General features: G+C 41.3%; 1 pseudogene; it reads left to right on the forward strand.

The window, feature by feature from the left end:
* Positions 1-6612: 6612 nt before the first annotated feature.
* On the forward strand, positions 6613-7623 carry LOC110338753 (annotated as a pseudogene).
* The last annotated feature ends 207 nt before the right edge of the window (positions 7624-7830 follow it).

Raw genomic sequence — 7830 nt, forward strand, 5'->3', positions numbered from 1 at the left:
ATGTGACTAATTCTGGATGTAGGCTGTCTCAAAAAATATTCAAGAGTGGTGGTTAATATCGGTTGTCAACCTAACATACTAAGCAAGAGAGAATCCCAGTTGAGGAATTACCATATTGTCATGTAGACATATCTATGGGGTATTTTCTTGTTTGTTAATTGATATAGGAGGGCTAACCTGCCATGTAGAGCCACCCCTCAGCTGGTAGGACTGGGTTGCCTCAGAAAACTAACTGAGCAAAATCCAATAAGCAGGGTTCCTTCATGGTTTCTATTCCAAACTCCTGTGTTGATTTATTACATTGACTTCAGTCAGTGGTGGACTATAACACTTCCCTTCCCCAAGTTGCTTTCAGTAAGTGTTTGATGCAGTAGTAGGGAAGTAAATGACAATATTAAGTTAGGCTGAGTTAACTAGGATAGACCTTAAGGCAGCATGGCTCCTGTCTTCAGCAGAAGAAATGTAGACACAGTGAGATAGCTCAGTGGCTGAAGTCTTTCACTAAGTCAGTAAACTTGAGTTTAATATCTAGAACCCACATAGTAGAAGAAGACAACCAAATCAGTCAAGTTGTCCTTTGACCTCCATACTGTTGCCATGGGATTCATATAGGCCTTCCTTCCACAAAATCTGTGTAAAAACTTTTAACTAGAAATTTGACTAGACACATATACAAAGGGTTATGCTGGAAAGAGACAGACAGAGAAGATGCTCATACACAAATGATAGAGAGAGCAAGAGGGGGCAGGGTAGGGGGAAGGGAAAGATAGATCTCAGGTGAAACCGGTCCTGCTTACATATGGTATATATCCCAACAGCCCTTGTGAACTGCTACAATAAATAGCTCTACATATTTTAGAGCACCAAGGGAAATTCAGCGAACTTAATGACTATGAAACAAGAAAGATAAAAAGTTAATATAATTTTTTTCTTTCTTTCTCTTACCTTTGGACAAGCCTGGGAAGACTTTAGCTGTTGGGGACACTGACTAGGACTGCGGGGCACATGTGATTGTTTCCATTCTTAAAAACATTCACAAATGGTAAACATCTGGAGATACAGAGTGTGGGGGGAATGTTTCCTGAAAGATGCCACTGAACAAACCTTTTTTTTTTTCTCCTTTGGCTAAAAGTGCCTTGAGGGTAGAAACATGGAGATATTAAATTAGTTCCATGAGTTTATTAATGTTTCCAAATATCCAAGAAACTAGTAAACTCAAGCAAAGGTCTACCTATGACCTATGATTTTTATCCCTAAATATTTTGTTTATTCAGTGTCTTCTTAGAATATATAAGAAATTGTCTTTTCCAAAAACATTACATGTATACATTGATCAAGACCCTGAGGTAGGAAATGCTGCATTCATTAAAGCTTTTTATTTTCTTCATGGGTAACCATGTTATTAACTAGTAGCAGTAATAGTTTTTTTTCACCTTTTTTCAAACACAAGAAATAATTCTACATGAGCATAAATTGATTTTCCCACTTTGTTAGTTATGTCTCATATTGTGTTGGTTAAAAACTGCAAAAATATAAAGCCTTTGATCATTTCTTTCTTTATAGTTTGTTTTTAATGACATTTCCAAGCATAAGCGAGTAAAAGTAAAGACTTCTCTCGAACACCTCCTTCCCCACCTGGGTAAGGCCTTTTCTGCTCTGGCCAAATGCTTCATTTGTTATACCAGTGAACCCAAACTTATACATCACTATCACCCAAAGCTCCGAATTTGTATTCCATGGGTTCTGAAATGGATAACATCTGCCACATCACCGAATAGAATATTATCAAGTACACAAAATCCCCCAGTTACTCATCTCTCTCCCTACCAATCCTGACAAGCACTAATAATTTCGTTGTCTTCAAATTTTGTCTTTTCATCATGTCATGGGTTTGCAATCTGCAATAAGTAGCCTTGTCTGATAGGCTTTCACATAGTAACCTAGCAACCTAGGTTCCTGTGTCTTCTTGTGGTCCGATGGCACAAGCATTTCTAGTGCTGCCTTCTATGTCATGCTCTGGACATACCACAGCTTATTTGCTCATTAACTGTTGAAGGTCATGTTAGTTGCTTCTGAGTTTTAACAGTTGGAGGAACTTTGAGTAGAGCTGCTATAAGCTTCCCTCTGTAAGTTTTGTAAACGTTAACTTTTGTTCATTTGGGTAAGTAATAGAATAAAAAATGTGTGCTCTATTATAAGAATATGTTTAAGTTTTTAATGAACTGTCAAACTCTCATTCAGAGGAGTGGTCATGTCTCTGCACAAGTCAAAAGCATACAATTTTGCCAGTGTACTAGATGTTGGCTACTCTGGTAAGAATATAGTAATAGCTTGCTGCTATTTAAATTGACAATTTCCTAATAGCCTATGATGTGAAACAACTTTTCAAATACTATTTTCAGTATGTACATCTTCCTAGATGAGGTGTAAGCTAAGACCTTCAACTTAATTTTAAATAATTTATTCGTTTACTCATTGTTGAGCTTTAAGATACTTCTGTACACTTTTGATAACCATCTATTATTAACTATGTATTTGCAAATATTATCACACAGCCTGTGCCTTGGGTGTCCATTCTCCATTTGCAGAGCGGTTATTTTTAATGACAGCTAGCTCAATTCTTTTGTTAATTAATCGTGCCTTTGGTACTTAATCAAAGAAGTCTTCATTATCCAAACAAAGATCACTTCTATTTTTCTGTGCTATCGTCTAGGAGCTTTATAGTTTTAGATTTAGGTCTAGGTTCTACTTTTATTTTTGTTCAGGATAGAAGGACTCTTCAAATTCAGTTTTAATATATTCCATGTTTCTAAATGTTGAAAATGAAGAGCACACATCTGAAGTTTGCCTCTCTCCCATACAGTCAATTTTGTCAGTGCATCAGCATACAGTCTTTCACGTTTTCATTTTCTGCATAGGTAAATATACAGTCATTTTCTATGTCTAATTTTTTTTTCCTTGAAGTAGACTGCTAAGTAGCAATTGGATGTTTTCATTCTCCACTTCTGTACTATGAAAATGTCTCTGAACTCTGAAAGGGGAGGCTTTACAGATGAAAATATTGGTAAAGTAGTCAATGAACAGTGTACTTACAATAAGGAGGGAGAGAGAGCCTTGGGTAAGCACAGAACAGGAGTCTCACTTTCATGTCTCTGGCTTCCAGCTTTGCTTTCTTATTTGTTAATAGCTTATAGCCACTTTCCTGATTTCTGTATCCACATCAGCAAGGTCAATTATGTCATAGCTTCTTCCAGCTGAAGCTTTTTGTTAGCTGGGCAATTAGCCTTGCTACATCAGGATTAATATAAACATGGAGTCCCCCAAACCCTTGATTTTAATTAGAAAAAGTGGAGCTAGACAGTGTCCTACTAGACCATCTTATGCTTACTAGCCACTGGGTACTTGGGTGATATCACTGGATATTTTATTGCTAAGGAGTAGGCTTGGTGCTACCTTGAGGTGCCTCATTTTAATCTCTGGTGTTGTGTTTCAAGGATTATGAAGACTGGTGAATCTCTTTGTCATTCAAATCTGCTGTTAATCTTGAGGGTTGTGTGTAAGCATGAAGAAGGAGGAAGATATTCAAATGCATTCAAGTAAACACTTTCACATCTTTTAATTTTCAGAGACAGTGACTAACATTTTAAATTAGTAATTTAACACATTATAATCAAAACACTTCTCTCCTTAAACACCATAAGGAATATTGGGGGTTCATATTCAAAAATACTTAAAACTAGCTGGTGGCAGGAAGGAAGATCTCTCTGGTTTTAAAGTATTCACCACCTTATAAAAATCAGCACAAACAAACTTAGAACTAAGACACGTGAGTGACTGGCTCTGAGACTCTGACAAGAAACAGGAAGAAAAAATCCCACCTTGCTGGTAGTAACATTACTTTCAGGCTTAAAGTGGGTTTAAAAGTCTTATCTGAAACATGAGAAAACTCATTCTTACAGCTTCTGGTTTCTAGCAGAGCTCCTTCAGGGCTTCTTTGGACACCAAATTAAGAAAGGCAAGAATCTACGTTTCCTTTAGAGGGAGAGGACATTTAGCATGTATATGATCTAGAAGAATAATTCATTTATTTCCCTAAATTTCTAGGATTAATCCTTTAAAATGAGCACTCACTCTAAAGTTCATGAACTTATAACTCTCTAACCCTTCCAAATCAACATGAATAAGATTTAGAAAAAAGAGACTCCCAATAAAGTCTTTCTAAAAAAGAAAACACCCTTTCCATTCATTTATATGAAAACAAACAAACAAACAACAACAAAAAAACCCTTGTCACAGGCATGTAGCTAGAGAGAAGAGCATGGGCTGCATGATATAGCACAGAAGTGGCTTTGCATGTGTGACCCAGGGCCTGACACTTGCCCACATTGCAAGCTCACAAGAAACGGTCTTCTATCTGAAATCAGAAGTCCTACCACTTTACTGAGAACATCTTCATCATCCTCACTGACCTCAGGTTCCTACATACAAGGGCAAGTTTCCCCTAAAGCCCTACTCAGGTTCCTCTCAGCAACCTGGAGCTCTTAGACCTGGGTCCTAACTCTGAGCCAAGCTCATCTGACAAGTTACAGGAAGAAATTGAGAAACAGAGACATCCGTGGGACAGGAGAATGACAACATAGAGTGTTGGAGAGTGTATTAAACAATACTCAACACACACATACACTGACACACAAATGCACACATACACACATGTACAAACATGCACCACACACATGTACACACATACACACAAACAGTAGAACCCTGCCAAGCATTGAACATATGCAATACAAACGATCAAAAACAAAATCTTCCAAGACCACCAACTACTCAATAAACTTCAATTCATAATCCCTAAACCAGTCACTTAAAGAAAAGAGAATAGTCCTAACTCTTAATTAAGTCTTTAATTAAAATAACTGTTAGGTAATTTGGGACATTTTACAACAATTGAAAAAATCTAATACTACATTTAAAAATTAGTAGGCTACAATCAAATCAGTACAAATATAGAATGGTGTATACAAGTAAAACCAAGGAAGAATGAGATTCATAGAACTACTTATAAGCTAATAAACCCAGGGCACCAGAAGGAACAGAATGATAAAGGTTGATGCAGAAATCAGTGGAAGATAAATCAAATAAGCAATAATGACAGGGTGGTTGATAATGCTGAAAGAAATGTCTCTTAAAGGACAAGGAAGTAATAAATTATTGACAAGATAGAAGGTGAAGGAAGAAAGCTGTACAGGAAGAACATCCAAAATGGAAGTAGAAAAGCAAATGGAATGAAATACAAATCAAAATTTTATGGGGGACCTAGGGTGTGGAGTCAGCAGACACCCCCATGGTCCCCAGAGGACTACCCATGTGATCTTAGGATCACTGGTGAGTGGAACACAACTTCTGCTCCCATCCAATTGTGCACAGGACCTGAGACAGCACTAGGGAAGCAAAGAACTGGCCTGACCAGGGGCACAAGTCCCTTCCAATCTGTGCCAGCACCCGGTCACCTAGGACATGGAGTTGGCAGACACCCCCACGGTCCCTAGAGGACTGCCCACTCAGTTTTAGGATCACTGTGGAGGCAGCTGAGCACTCCAGAGGAATTTCCACACCGCAGGTCCTCAGGATAATGGGTGAGTGGAACACAATCAATTCCAGAGAATCCAGGTGGGGCTTGTGCCAGCAGGAATGGGGACAAAGGAACACTGCCCGTCCAGAGGCATGGTTCCAGTCCGGTTGGGGCCACTGCTGCCTTCTCTCTTTGTAACACCAGCAGAGGCAGCAGAGCACTCTGGAGGACCCTCCACACCGCAGGTCCTCAGGATCACAGGAGGAGAGTCAGCCTACAGGGAGGGCTCTGACCCCAGGACTCAGAAGGAGGATCAGAGCTCCAAGACTTCTGGACACCTGCCTTGCAAGAGGAGACCTTGCCTGCAGAGAGTGCTCTGACCACTGGGACTCAGGTGAGAGTTGGATNCCCAGGAGTGCTGACAGGGGCTAACAGAATCACAGGAGAAACAAACTCCAGCCAGAGACAGCTTGAACATTAACACCAGAGATTTCCAGATGTTGAAAGTCAAACATAAGAATCTTTCTAACAGAAAACAAGAACACGGGGCACCATCAGAACCCAGTACGCCCACCACAGTGAGTCCTGGATACCCCAACACACCCGAAAAGCAAGATTTAGATTTAAAATCATATCTCATGAAGGTGGTAGAAGATTTGAAGAAGGACATTAATAACTCACTCAAAGAAATACAGGAGAACAATGCTAAGCAAGTAGAAGCCCTTAACAAAGAAGCAAAAAATCCCTCAAGGAATTACCAGAGACCACTGCTAAAAATCCATCAAGGAATTACAGGACATCCCCACGGTCCCTACAGGACTGCCCACTCAGTTTTAGGATCACTGTGGAGGCAGCTGAGGTAGAAGTCCTTAAAGAACTATAGACAAACACTACTAAAAATCCCTTAAAGAATTACAGGAAAACACTGCTAAACAGCTAGAAGAAACAAAAAAATCCCTTGAAGAATTACAGGATTGGCTCTCTGCTCCTCCCTCTTCCAGAGACAGCCGCATCTTCTTGTGCAGTGCCAGCCTCAGACCGTAGACAAAATGGTGAAGGTCGGTGTGAACGGATTTGGCCGTATTGGGTGCCTGGTCACCAGGGCTGCCATCTGCTCTGGCAAAGTGGAGATTGTTGCCATCAATGACCCCTTCACTGACCTCAACTACACGGTCTACATGTTCCAGAATGACTCTACCCATGGCAAATTCAATGGCACAGTCAGGGCCAAGAATGGGAAACATCATCAACGGGAAACCCATCACCATCTTCCAGGAGCGAGACCACGCTAACATCAAATGGGGTGATGCCAGTGCTGAGTATGTCATGGAGTCTACTGGCGTCTTCACCATCATGGAGAAGGCTGGGGCCCACTTGAAGGGTGGAGCCAAAAGGGTCATCATCTCTGCCCCTTCTGCCAATGCTCCCATGTTTGTGATGGGTGTGAACCACAAGAACTATGACAACTCACTCAAGATTGTCAGCAATGCATCCTGAACCACCAACTGCTTAGCCCCCTTGGCCAAGGTCATCCATGACAACTTTACCATTGTGGAAGGGCTCATAACCTTGGTTCATGCCATCATTGCCACTCAGAAGACTATGGATGGCCCTTCTGGAAAGCTGTGGTGTGATGGCCGTGGGACTGCCCAGAACATCATCCCTGCATCCATTGGTGCTGCCAAGGCTGTGGGCAAGGTCATCCAGAGCTGAACAGGAAGCTCACTGGCATGGCCTTCCATGTTCCTACCCCCAGTGTGTCCATCATGGATCTGATGTGCCGCCTGGAGAAACCTGCCAAGTATGATGACACCAAGAAGGTGATGAAGCAGGCATCTGAGGGGCCACTGAAGGGCATCCTGGGCTACATTGAGGGTCAGGTTGTCTCCTTCAACTTCAACAGCAACTCCCACTATTCCACCTTTGATGACAGGGCTGGCATTGCTATCAATGACATCTTTGTCAAGCTCATTTCCTGGTATGACAATGAATATAGCTACAGCAACAGGGTGGTGGACCTCATGGCCTACATGACCTCCAAGGAGTAAGAAGCCCTGGACAACCAACCCCAGCAAGTACACTGAGAGCAAGAGAGAGGCACTGGGTTGCTGAAGAGTCCCTATCCCAACTCGGCCCCCAACACTGAGCATCTCCATCACAATTTACACCCCAGATCCCCATAATAACAGGAGGGGCCTAGGGAGCCCTCCCTACTCTTGAATACCATCAATAAAGTTTACCGCACTCCCCCCCCC

The sequence above is a fragment of the Mus pahari genome, chromosome 22 (assembly GCF_900095145.1).
Source record: "Mus pahari chromosome 22, PAHARI_EIJ_v1.1, whole genome shotgun sequence".
NCBI classification, from domain to species: domain Eukaryota; kingdom Metazoa; phylum Chordata; class Mammalia; order Rodentia; family Muridae; genus Mus; species Mus pahari.